This window comes from Trichomycterus rosablanca, chromosome 4 (genome assembly GCF_030014385.1).
Source record: "Trichomycterus rosablanca isolate fTriRos1 chromosome 4, fTriRos1.hap1, whole genome shotgun sequence".
In the NCBI taxonomy this organism is placed as follows: Eukaryota; Metazoa; Chordata; class Actinopteri; order Siluriformes; family Trichomycteridae; genus Trichomycterus; species Trichomycterus rosablanca.
In genome coordinates, this window is record NC_085991.1 from 14,669,738 (window position 1) to 14,681,115 (window position 11,378).

At 45.3% G+C, this 11,378-nt stretch overlaps 1 non-coding gene across 1 annotated transcript; it reads left to right on the plus strand.

Annotated features, from left to right (window-relative positions):
• The first annotated feature begins 4,167 nt into the window (after positions 1-4,167).
• Positions 4,168-4,331, plus strand: LOC134313206 (U1 spliceosomal RNA). Its single transcript, XR_010012099.1, has one exon. It is a non-coding gene; the product is annotated as a U1 spliceosomal RNA (small nuclear RNA).
• Positions 4,332-11,378: the final 7,047 nt, after the last annotated feature.

Here is an 11,378-nt window from a genome sequence, read left to right on the forward strand (position 1 = left end):
GACACTCTTTTCACCTCTACTACGTTCTTTGCTAACTCCTCTTTCAAGACCACCCCTACTCCATTTCTCTTTCTATCCACACCATGGTAAAACAGTTTAAACCCTGCTCCAATGCTGTAAGCCTTGCTGCCCTTCCACTTGGTCTCTTGAACACATAGAACATCTACCTTCCTTCTCTGCATCATGTCAGCCAGCTCTCTACCTTTGCCTGTCATTGTCCCCACATTTAGAGTTGCCACCCTCAGTCCAACACTCTTGACTTTCCTCCTCTCTTTCTGTCTCCTGACACATTTCCCTCCTCGCAGTCTTCGACTAACAGTAGCACAATTTCCACCAGCACCCTGTTTGTCAACAGCACCAGTGGCGGTCGTTGTTAACCCGGGCCTCGACCGATCCGGTATGGTATCTCTTAGATTAACTCGCATGTTTGTTTTGGCAAAGTGTTTTACGTCGGATGCCCTTCCTGACACAACCCTCACCATTTACCCGGGCTTGGGACCGGCACTAAAGTTACACTGGCATGTGTTCCTTAGTGGCTGGTTAAAGAACCCTAAATAAACATGTTAAATCCTGATCTACACTACATCACTAAACATCCCTGAATAAACATGTTAAACCCTGATCTACACTACATCACTATAACAACCCTAAATAAACATGTTTAACCCTGATCTACACTACATTACTATAACATCCCTAAATAAACATGTTTAACCCTGATCTACACAACATCACTAAACATCCCTAAATAAACATGTTTAACCCTGATCTACACTACATCACTATAACAACCCTAAATAAACATGTTCAATCCTGATCTACACTACATCACTAAACATCCCTGAATAAACATGTTAAACCCTGATCTACACTACATCACTATAACAACCCTAAATAAACATTTTAAACCCTGATCTACACTACATCTTTAGTACAACATACATAAAATATTTAAGTTTTTCTGCTCTACTATAAAATGCAGAGTTTATTGTACTCATTTGAGTACACATTTAAATGTGCTAAAAGATTAAAGTTTACTAAACAAAAAAAAAAACTTCTATCAGATTAACTTAAAGAAGTTAAGTTAAGGTAATTAAACATAAAAACGCCCACCATTTACGTGTAAGTCCGCCTTTTTTCAGCTTGCTGTTTGTGAATCAGGCAAAAATGATTTTCTTGTGTTCGGGTAGCCATTTGTTTTAACTTTTATATCCTATTGTTGCAAATTACTTTTTACTTTTCATTTAAGGCTTTTTGCAAAAGTAAACTTGTCTTTTGTGAAGTGGAACCTTTGTTAAACTAAATGGACGAACATTTTCTTACTCATTATGCTATTTTTGAGTAGCATGTACACCAGTCTGATGGGACTTTTTCCTCTTCCGTCTAATTTTGGTAAGTGTTGTACTTTACTTAACAATTTTGTTTCAAATAAATGATCTTAATGTTGACACTAAATAAATAATCAAACAGCGCTGCTTTATTTTCTCGTGTTTAGGCTACATGCTAGCATGCTAGCCTTCATACGAAGCAAAGAGTGTGCTGGCTTGCTTTATTTTATTCCTTAAATGAATGGTATTAATGTTGATATTAATACTTCTGTTTCTTGTATTTTTTTTTTGTTTTAGAGAGCTGCAGCCAAACGTTAAGAAATCAGCTTGCTGTGTGAAACTGAGTACAGGTTCATGGTTACTGTGAAGAGCTGTTTGTGTTTCATCAGAACTTTATATACAGCTTGTACAGTTTTTAAGATGTTTTCTTGACATGTTGTATTTTAAGTAAATACTTCTGAAGTGAAATAAAGAAAAAGAATGTTATTATTCTGTCTGTTTTTCTATAAACATTTCTAATTGATATTTAAAACGTAATTAACATGAAAACTAAGAAGAAATCAATATTTTTGTCCATTGAGCTCAAGATAATAAGTAGAATTATTGGGAAAATTAGTTGGTATACAGTGGGGCCAAAAAGTATTTAGTCAGCCACTGATTGTGCAAGTTCTCCTACTTAGAAAGATGAGAGAGGTCTGTAATTTTCATCATAGGTACACTTCAACTATGAGAGACAAAATGAGAAAAAAAAATCCAGGAAATCACATTGTAGGATTTTTAAAGAATTTATTTGTAAATTATGGTGGAAAATAAGTATTTGGTCAATAACAAAAGTTCAACTCAATACTTTGTAACATAACCTTTGTTGGCAATGACAGAGGTCAAACGTTTCCTGTAAGTCTTCACCAGGTTTGCACACACTGTAGCTGGTATTTTGGCCCATTCCTCCATGCAGATCTCCTCTAGAGCAGTGATGTTTTGGGGCTGTCGCTGGGCAACACGGTCTCCACAAATTTTCTATGGGGTTGAGGTCTGGAGACTGGCTAGGCCACTCCAGGACCTTGAAATGCTTTTTACGGAGCCACTCCTTCGTTGCCCGAGCAGTGTGTTTGGGATCATTGTCATGCTGGAAGACCCAGCCACGTTCCATCTTCAATGCTCTCACTGATGGAAGGAGGTTTTGGCTTAAAATCTCACGATACATGGCCCCTTTCATTCTTCCCTTAACACGGATCAGTCATCCTGTCCCCTTTGCAGAAAAACAGCCCCAAAGCATGATGTTTCCACCCCCATGCTTCACAGTAGGTATGGTGTTCTTGGGTTTTTCTTCTTCCTCCAAACACGATGAGTTGAGTTTTTACCAAAAAGTTCCATTTTGGTTTCATCTGACCACATGATATTCTCCCAATCCTCTTCTGGATCATTCATATGCTCTCTGGCAAACTTCAGACGGGCCTGGACATGTACTGACTTAAGCAGGGGGACACGCCTGGCACTGCAGGATTTGAGTCCCTCTCGGCGTAGTGTGTTACTGATGGTAGCCTTTGTTACTTTGGTCCCAGCTCTCTGCAGGTCATTCATCAGGTCCCTCCGTGTAGTTCTGGGATTTTTGCTCACCGTTCTCATGATCATTTTGACCGCATGGGATGAGATCTTGACCCCAAGGGAGATTATCAATGGTCTTGTATGTCTTCCATTTTCTTACAATTGTTCCCACAGTTGATTTATTCACACACACCTGCTTGCCTATTGTAGATTCACTCTTCCCAGCCTGGTGCAGGTCTACAATTTTCTTCCTGGTGTCCTTCAACAGCTCTTTGGTCTTGGCCATGGTTGAGTTTGGAGTCTGGCTGTTTGAGGCTGTGGACAGGTGTCTTTTATACAGATAACGAGGTCAAACAGGTGCCATTAATACAGGTAACGAGTGGAGGACAGAAGAGCTTCTTAAAGAAGAAGTTACAGGTCTGTGAGAGCCAGAAATCTTGCTTGTTTGTTATTGACCAAATACTTATTTTCCACCATAATTTAAAAATAAATTCTTTAAAAATCCTACAATGTGATTTCCTGGATTTTTTTTTCTCATTTAGTCTCTCATAATTGAAGTGTACCTATGATGAAAATTACAGACCTCTCTCATCTTTCTAAGTAGGAGAACTTGCACAATCAGTGGCTGACTAAATACTTTTTGACCCCACTGTAACAAAAAAAATAAAGTTTAATCAACTTGCCTTTTAGATGTAATAACTTAATGTTTTATGTTATGTTAACTCAAGTTTTCATTATACATTACTTAACTTTTTGAAGGCAAGCGGTTTCCTCAAATGTTTTAAGTAGATTGAACTTATCCGGGCTTACAGTGTAGAACGGATTTTTGGCGTTGTTGCCTTGGAAAAAAAGTGGTCGTCCAGAGCTATTTTTGGATAGGCATAAAAAGCTTGTTGATACAAACGTTAGAGAGACCTGTGTTTTAGATCAGCTTTAGCACTGGGCACATAATTAGCCGTTTGCACTATTTCTTAGGCTAATTTGACCGTTTCATGATTGAGCTATGCCAAACCTGTAAAGGGCATGCTTGTCAGGTGGATTTTTACAGTGTTTTTTTTTCTTTTTTTGTAGATTAATTTGAAATGATCATTTTTTTCTTCTGTTTTGGTTGAACCAAGTGTTTTTCTATTTTTATTTTCAGGCAAATGTCGGCGTGGTCGTTTTGATGTTGCAGAATAGCGGCGTTTGTGTTCGGTGAGGTTTGTGCTGGTGTGATGAGTAGACGAGTGGAGCTCACCGTGAGTTTGAACGGTGTGTGATTCGGTGTCTCTGTTCGGCGGTGCCTCTGGACCTCATACTTACCTGGCAGGGGCGAGACCATGATCAAGAAGGTGGTTCACCCAGGGCGAGGCTCAGCCATTGCACTCCGGTTGTGCTCACCGCTGCGAATTCCACAAATGTGGGAATCTCGACTGCATAATTTCTGATAGTGGGGGACTGCGTTCGCGCTTTTCCCTGATTTCTGTGGTGGCAAAGATAGAGATTTTCGTTCTGATTCGTTGTTCTTTTGCGTGCAGCTCCGATCAATTGGACAGATTCGTGGTGTTATTGCGTGGGGAAAAAAGTGGTCGTTCAGAGCTATTTTTGGATAGGCAGCGTTTACCTAAAAAGCTTGTTGATACAAACGTGAAATAGAACGCTAATTTCTGATATTGAGGGACCGCGTTCGCGCTTTCCCTTGATTTGTGTGGTGGCAAAGCAAGAGCTTGTAAAATTGAGCGAGACCGTATTCATTTTGTTTCTTGTTCTGTATGATTTTGATTCTGATTCGTCGTATTTCGATTTGCAGCTCGGATCAGTACACTGTTAGCCCGGACTTTATATCTAATCAAACATCTTTAGTACAACATACATAAAATATTTAAGTTTTTCTGCTCTACTATAAAATGCAGAGTTTATTGTACTCATTTGAGTACACATTTAAATGTGCTAAAAGATTTAAGTTTACTAAACAAAAAAAAAAACTTCTATCAGATTAACTTAAAGAAGTTAAGTTAAGGTAATTAAACAGAAAAACGCCCACCATTTACGTGTAAGTCCGCCTTTTTTCAGCTTGCTGTTTGTGAATCAGGCAAAAATGATTTTCTTGTGTTCGGGTAGCCATTTGTTTTAACTTTTATATCCTATTGTTGCAAATTACTTTTTACTTTTCATTTAAGGCTTTTTGCAAAAGTAAACTTGTCTTTTGTGAAGTGGAACCTTTGTTAAACTAAATGGACGAACATTTTCTTACTCATTATGCTATTTTTGAGTAGCATGTACACCAGTCTGATGGGACTTTTTCATCTTCCGTCTAATTTTGGTAAGTGTTGTACTTTACTTAACAATTTTGTTTCAAATAAATGATCTTAATGTTGACACTAAATAAATAATCAAACAGCGCTGCTTTATTTTCTCGTGTTTATGTTACGGGGGGTGGGGGTAGGGATTACTGGATCCAAGTGCAGAGTGTATTTTTTGTGTTATTTTATTTATTTATATAAATATTTATTTAGTTGTTTATTTATTTGTTATAAACAGAATCGAATAAGTATACCAACCTGTATACTTACACTGATAATCACGATATTCAAATGAAATAATGAACGTATGTGACTTTGGGTCGTACTGGATTCGAACCGCGGTCGCTTGCACCACAACCCAGCGCGTTATCCGTGCGCCACTGAGCCGGATGGATGAGTGAATGGAAAACCGCTACAAAAGCGGCAGAAATGTAAAGGCGGCAAATCGCAAACAAAGGAGACGCCAACTGTGGCGTGCTCAAACAAAGGAAACTTCTGAAATATAAATAAACTTAACTCAGATTCCTCCCCACGCTCCCGTGGAGAGATAGTTGTGTTCTCTTTCGAAAGAAACAAAAACTTAAGTGCTTGTGTAACTGAAAAGTTTTAACAAACTGAAAATGAGCGTCTATTGACTCAGCCCAGTTATCTCGCTTTCTTTTTACTCTTATTTTTCCCTTTAACTCGATTCCTTTTTTTTTCTTCTCCTTTTCCGTTTTTTCTTTCTTTCGACTTTCTAATTGTGCTGCACTCTTCTATGTTTAGTTTCTCTTCTCTTTCCTTTTTTCTCTCTTCCTTTTCGTTCACTTCCTTTTCTTTTACTTTCTTTTTTACTTTCACTCTTATCTATACCCACCTTGGCTGATCGCACTGAAACAACGGTGCGACGCTGGCTGCTGTCAGACACAGGGTTTATATGCAGTGCCGCACAGCTGAGCCTGGTTGGCGCTGATTGCCGCTGGGGTTTCTGGGAATTGGAGTTCTGAACCCCAGATCCTCCAGCTCTTACCCTGCGCCGCCCAGGCCCCCTGCTGGCGGTCGACTGCACCGGCGGGACTCTTACAGAACCCCCCCCTCTAGGGGCGGCTCCCGACGTCCCCAAACCAGCAGCTCTGTCACGTCGGAACTCCCGGATTAATTCCGGATCCAGGATCCGGCGCGCCGGGACCCATGTTCGTTCCTCAGGCCCATATCCCTCCCAGTCTACTAAATACTGGGTGCTACCCCTTACCCGGCGAGAATCTAACAACCGGCGAACTGTGTACGCCGGAGCCCCACCTATGAGGCGTGGTCCTGGGGGAGTGTTGCCTGGTGCTGGGGCACCACACACAAAAGGCCTGAGGTGTGAAACATGGAAGGTGGGGTGGACCCTCATGTTTGGTGGCAGGCGCAAGCGGTATGTCACTGGATTGATGCGCCTTTCCACCTTGAAGGGCCCCACAAAGCGGGGCGCCAATTTGCGTGACTTCACCCGAAGTGGCAGATCCCGGGTGGAGAGCCAGACACGTTGGCCAACGCGGAAAGTTGGGGCGTCACGCCGCTTCCGATCCGCGACTTGTTTTCTGGCTGCCGTGACTGCCTGGAGGGAAGTGCGAGCCCTCTGCCAGGCTCTACGACAGCGACGGACATACTGATCAGCAGACGGTACCCCCACCTCCCTTTCTTGATCCGCAAACATGGGTGGCGAATACCCAAATTGGCACTCGAAAGGCGACATGCTTATGGACGAGTGCCAAAGGGTGTTATGGGCGTATTCAGCCCATGGCAGTTGATCCACCCAGGAGGCAGGGTTGTTTGCTGTCAGGCAGCGTAACATTTGGCCTAGGTCCTGGTTCACCCTCTCTGTCTGGCCGTTGGATTCCGGGTGGAACCCGGAGGCAAGACTTACCGTGGCCCCCATTCGTTGGCAAAAGGCTTTCCAGAACCGACTAGCAAACTGGGGTCCTCTGTCTGATACAAGGTCACTGGGCATCCCGTGTACCCGGACCACATGTTGGAGTAGCAGATCAGCTGTCTCCTTGGCAGAAGGAAGTTTGGGCAGAGCCACAAACTTGCAGGCCTTGGAGAAGCGATCTACAATAACCAGGATGACCCTGTTGCCTTTAGAGGGGGGTAAACCAGTCACAAAATCCATGGAGATGTGCGACCATGGGCGTGTTGAAATGGGCAATGGCTGGAGGAGCCCTGGGGGCCTGGACCTAGGCGATTTGTTTCTTGCGCACACCTCGCAAGAAGCTATATGGGCGCGGACGTCTTTTTCCATCCCTGGCCACCAGAAGCGTCTCCGAAGGAATTCCAGAGATCTGCCAACTCCTGGGTGTCCAGAGAATGGGGAGGAGTGTCCCCACTGCATAACCTGCTGTCGGGCCGACGTGGGAACGTACTGGCGTCCACTAGGTCCACCACCGGGATCTGGCTCTTGGCGAAGAGCTTCCCGAATGGTGTCTTCTATTCCCCAGCGGAGGGGAGCCAGGATTTGTGGAGCTGGTATAATGGGCTCCGGCGAGGGGTCAGAACCAGGAGGTGCCCATTGTCTGGACAGAGCATCGGGTTTGGTGTTCTTAGAACCCGGTCTGTATGACAACAGAAAATTGAAGCGTCCGAAAAATAAGGCCCATCTGGCCTGTCGGGGATTTAGGCGCTTGGCCTGCTGTATATAAGCCAGGTTTTTGTGGTCTGTCCAGACCACAAATGGATGTTTGGCCCCCTCCAGCCAGTGCCTCCACTCTTCCAACGCAAGTTTGACAGCTAGGAGTTCCCTATCTCCAATGCTGTAGTTGCGCTCCGCTGGGGTTAGCCTGTGTGAATAGAAGGCACAGGGATGAAGCTTTTTGTTTGGCCCTAGACGCTGCGAGAGTACCGCTCCCACAGCCACGTCCGATGCATCCACCTCCACAATGAATGGTTCTTCAGAGTCAGGTAACTGAAGGACCGGTGGCGATGTCAGTCTTGCTTTAACCTCTTCAAAGGCTTTCTGTGCTTCCAAAGTCCAGCGAAAGGGCCCTGGGGTCTTCCGGGTAAGAGCAGTAAGGGGTGCCGCTATGGTACTGAAATTATGCACAAACCGTCGGAAGAAATTAGCAAACCCCAGGAAGGACTGGACTTGCCTAAGAGAGGTAGGACGGGGCCATTCTGTCACAGCTTTAAATTTTGCTGGGTCCATCCGGAGGGTGCCTTTTGATATTACAAAGCCCAGAAATGACACTGTCTCAGTGTGAAACACGGACTTCTCTAACTTGACGTAAAGATGGTTCTCCAAAAGTAATTGGAGAACCCGCCGGACATGCCCTTCATGTTCTTCGAGAGACCGACTGTAAATGAGTATGTCATCCAGGTAGACATATACGTACCTGTCTAAGGCCTCTCTCAACACGTCATTAATCAGGCGCTGAAAGACTGCCGGGGCATTCATAAGGCCAAAGGGCATAACGCGGTACTCATAATGCCCTGAGGGGGTTATGAAGGCAGTCTTCCACTCATCCCCCTGCCTTATGCGGATCAGGTTGTAGGCACTGCGCAAGTCCAGCTTTGAAAATACGGATGCTTGCTGCAGTGCCTCAAAGGCCGTCTGCATGAGGGGCAGGGGGTAGCGATATTTTATGGTAATGGCATTAATCCCTCTATAATCTATACAGGGCCGGAGCCCCCCATCTTTTTTACCAACAAAAAAGAATCCTGCACCTGCAGGTGATGAGGAGGGTTGGATAAACCCTGCCTCGAGAGCCTCCCGAATATAATTGTCCATGGCGGTTCGTTCAGGAGGGGACAGTGCAAACAATCTTCCCCTGGGTGGTGTGGTGCCCGGTAGAAGATTGATAGCACAGTCATACGGCCTGTGAGGGGGAAGAACTTGTGCCTTGGCCTTACTAAACACTTCTTTCAGATCCCAGTAGATACTGGGAACTTGTGAGAGATCGGGTATCAGGGGCATCTGGGGCTTTGATGTGCCCAAGGCTTGTCCTGAAAACCCTAAACAGGTCCCCTGACACTGGGGGCCCCACGCATATACTGACCGTGTTGCCCAGTCGATACGGGGGTTGTGCGACTGGAGCCAAGGGTATCCCAATACTAACTGCAAGTGGGGGGCCTGTGTCAGGTATAATTCCACCTGCTCTAAGTGAGAGCCCACCTGCATGGTCAGGGGTTTAGTGCGGTGAATGACCTGACCCGATCCTATAGCCCGACCATCGATGGCAAGAATGGGTAGTGGGTGGTCCAGGGACTCTGGAAGTCCCAAAGACAAGGCCAGTGAGGAATCAATAAAACTGCCAGCGGCCCCAGAGTCTACAAAGGCCCTTAATTCAGTGTGCCTTTGAGGGGGCCATGATAATGTGACTGGGAGGAGAAGGCCAGAAGTGGGGGACCCGGTACGGTCTAAACCCGACCCCCCTGATCGGGGTAGACCCTTCCGTTTCCCGACGCCTGTCCCACACCAGACGAAGGACGAGCGACCCTTGAACTCGGCAGGCGGGTACCTCCAAGCTGCATGGGCTCTGGTACTTCCTGCGGGGGTACCGTTTGCTCTGGAGGACCCTGCCAGGACTGTCCAGATCTAGGGGTAAAAGTACTTCTCGCCCGCTCTCTGGCCCTCTGGCGCAGACGGTTATCTAGGCGGATGCACAACTCATAGAGCGCAGAAAGAGTGGAGGGCAGATCACGAGTGGCCAGTTCATCCCTTATCCTGCCATTAAGCCCCCGCTGAAATATTGCTATTAGGGCTTCCTCATTCCACTTGCTTTCTGCTGCCAGAGTGCGAAAGTCAATCACATAATCTGCTACCGAACGAGCACCCTGAAAGAGCTCCAGTAGGCGGGGCCCGGCCTCCTTTCCACCAACGGGCTGGTAGAAAGTTTGACGTAGGGCCTCGATAAAAGCCTGGCTGGTAGTGCATTCTGGGGAACCCTGTTCCCAGAGGGCAGTGGCCCAGGTCAGCGCTCTGCCTGTGAGGAGAGATACCATAAACGCCACTTTTGATCGCTCGGTAGGAAACCGGGATGGCTGCTGCTCAAATACCAACGAGCACTGTAACAGGAATCCCCTGCACTTCTCTGGTTCTCCTGCATAGCGCTCAGGGTTTGCCACCTGAGAGTCCTCTCTGACCGGGACTTGGTCTGGAGAGGAGGTGGCCACCTGAGGAGGGCGCTGTTCAGCAGCCGCAGCCACGGCCTGTTCAGTGTGACATTTAACTAATATTGTCAACAGCTGCATCATCTCGTGCAGCAGTTGCTCATGTCGACCAATGGCTGATCCCTGATGTTGTAGAGCTTCTTTAATGGGTTTTAGCTCCGCTGGATCCATACTTTGGTCGCACCGTTCTGTTACGGGGGGTGGGGGTAGGGATTACTGGATCCAAGTGCAGAGTGTATTTTTTGTGTTATTTTATTTATTTATATAAATATTTATTTAGTTGTTTATTTATTTGTTATAAACAGAATCGAATAAGTATACCAACCTGTATACTTACACTGATAATCACGATATTCAAATGAAATAATGAACGTATGTGACTTTGGTTCGTACTGGATTCGAACCGCGGTCGCTTGCACCACAACCCAGCGCTTTATCCGTGCGCCACTGAGCCGGATGGATGAGTGAATGGAAAACCGCTACAAAAGCGGCAGAAATGTAAAGGCGGCAAATCGCAAACAAAGGAGACGCCAACTGTGGCGTGCTCAAACAAAGGAAACTTCTGAAATATAAATAAACTTAACTCAGATTCCTCCCCACGCTCCCGTGGAGAGATAGTTGTGTTCTCTTTCGAAAGAAACAAAAACTTAAGTGCTTGTGTAACTGAAAAGTTTTAACAAACTGAAAATGAGCGTCTATTGACTCAGCCCAGTTATCTCGCTTTCTTTTTACTCTTATTTTCCCCTTTAACTCGATTCCTTTTTTTTTCTTCTCCTTTTCCGTTTTTTCTTTCTTTCGACTTTCTAATTGTGCTGCACTCTTCTATGTTTAGTTTCTCTTCTCTTTCCTTTTTTCTCTCTTCCTTTTCGTTCACTTCCTTTTCTTTTACTTTCTTTTTTACTTTCACTCTTATATATACCCACCTTGGCTGATCGCACTGAAACAACGGTGCGACGCTGGCTGCTGTCAGACACAGGGTTTATATGCAGTGCCGCACAGCTGAGCCTGGTTGGCGCTGATTGCCGCTGGGGTTTCTGGGAATTGGAGTTCTGAACCCCAGATCCTCCAGCTCTTACCCTGCGCCGCCCAGGCCCCC